General features: G+C 46.9%; 1 protein-coding gene across 2 annotated transcripts in view; it reads left to right on the top strand.

Annotated features, from left to right (window-relative positions):
- Positions 1 to 946: 946 nt before the first annotated feature.
- The window catches only part of LOC109929299 (vitamin K-dependent protein C-like), a 29876-nt gene continuing 28941 nt past the window's right edge, over positions 947 to 1881 (top strand). The window contains exon 1 of one of the 2 annotated variants that reach the window (XM_048604311.1): positions 947 to 1290. The gene's annotated coding sequence lies outside the window, so the exon portion shown is untranslated. Of the gene's footprint in view, positions 1384 to 1881 lie in introns of both variants that reach the window. The other variant, XM_048604313.1, reaches the window with a different exon arrangement.

The raw sequence follows: 1881 nt of genomic DNA, 5'->3' as shown, positions 1-1881 counted from the left end.
ATGGGCCTAGCCCAGGCAGGTAGAACTAGTTTAGTTTGGGATTATAGTTGGCATGGACTGGTTGGACCGAAGGGTGTGTTTCTGTGCTGTATGACTCTGACTTCTGCAGGTCCCAGCTAACCAGCCTGGGAATGACCACAGGGACCTGTCTTCTCATGGACGCAGGTAATCAGAGAGACACTATCTAGTAGTACCATTTACTACAAGGAAACATGAAGCCATTTTCCAGCCGAGGGCCATCTGCTATCTTTACACATTCTGTCACTGGAAATGTTTTGAATTTTATTTTTCTCCTTCCTCCATTGTGACATTTCCTTTAATTGACCTGTCACTTTAAATTAGACTACTATGCAGCGCATCACTCCTGCCAGTGGTGCCTTTCCTTTGAGTTTGATATCGGGTTTTGTGAACAATACTGCAAATGATTGCATGCCAGACAATTGAATGTACTTGTGTTTCAGACCTGTCTTAACCAAATTGGACATGATCAATAAATGTAGCCAATATATTAGCCCCACGGCATTCCTTTAATTGATTCAAAAATCGATTTCCTCAAAAGATTCAATAAATCAAACAAACCCTGCCATTTACAAATCCATACTGGTCTTCAATCAATCTAAACCTTTCTAAAGGTCCCTTTCCATATTATGGATCGAGAATTTTGCTTAGAACTAGATATCGCTAAGGTGATCTTTCACTTCCTAGCTTGACCATTTTCCTGTTACTTGCACAAAAATGAAATTCTCGCACTTTCTAATTATTTCTTCAAATGATTTTTGGAAAATTGTTATCTATAATGCCTCTGCTGTCTCTTCTCACGACTCGTTCAGGGTCTGGCAAGAGGACAAGTACAGACTATGCGGGAGGGTGTTTGGAATCAGAGATTGCAGAGCAAGCTGTGAGCACAAGTTCATGGTCAACAGTGGCCTCAATTGAGGGGCACACTGGGAGAGCATGCTGCTTTTGATACTCATTTAAGTTTAGACAGTGTTTTTCCCAGCATTTTAGCCACCTTGCGCTGCACTAATGTCATGCCATGGTAAATCAGAGAATCCCTGTAAGAGATGCAGATGCTGTTTGAACAAAATATCCTCAAACTGCTGTGGAGATTTGTCAGTCGTTGGTTATTTACCCATGAACACAGCCTGCTCTGCTACAGGGCTCTGAGTAAATATTTGAAGTTAGTCATTAACTGAGTATTTTCAGGCGTTTAGTTGGATTCACCAAGACAAAAAGCCTTCCAATGTAAAGTGTTACAACTGGATTTTTGTGGACAAATTATTTTTGAAGGTACAACAAAATGGAGTGTTCTAGCCTTCAATTCAGCTTTGATTGCAAAAGCAGAGATCTGGACGGCGACAGTGACGTACATTAGCCTGTGCGGTGGGTCAGTGTATTCCTCGGGCCAGTGTGGAGGGTCAATGATATCCTCGGGCCAGTGCAGAGGGTCAGTGATATCCTCGGGCCTGTGCAGAGGGTCAGTGATATCCTCGGGCCTGTGCGGTGGGTCAGTGATATCCTCGGGCCTGTGCAGAGGGTCAGTGATATCCTCGGGCCTGTGCGGTTGGTCAGTGATATCCTCGGGCCTGTGCGGAGGGCCAGTGACACCCTCGGGCCTGTGCGGAGGGCCAGTGACACTCTCGGGCCTATGCGGAGGGTCAGTGATATCCTCGGGCCTGTGCAATGGGTCAGTGACATCCTCGGGCCTGTGCAATGGGTCAGTGACATCCTCGGGCCCGTGCAGAGGGTCAGTGATATCCTCGGGCCCGTGCAGAGGGTCAGTGATATCCTCGGGCCCGTGCAATGGGTCAGTGATACCCTCGGGCCCGTGCGGTGGGTCAGTGATACCCTCGGGCCCGTGCGCTGGGTCAGTGATACCCT

This window comes from Rhincodon typus, chromosome 13 (assembly GCF_021869965.1).
Source record: "Rhincodon typus isolate 14 chromosome 13, sRhiTyp1.1, whole genome shotgun sequence".
NCBI lineage: Eukaryota > Metazoa > Chordata > Chondrichthyes > Orectolobiformes > Rhincodontidae > Rhincodon > Rhincodon typus.
This window is presented reverse-complemented; position numbering and strand designations above follow the sequence as displayed.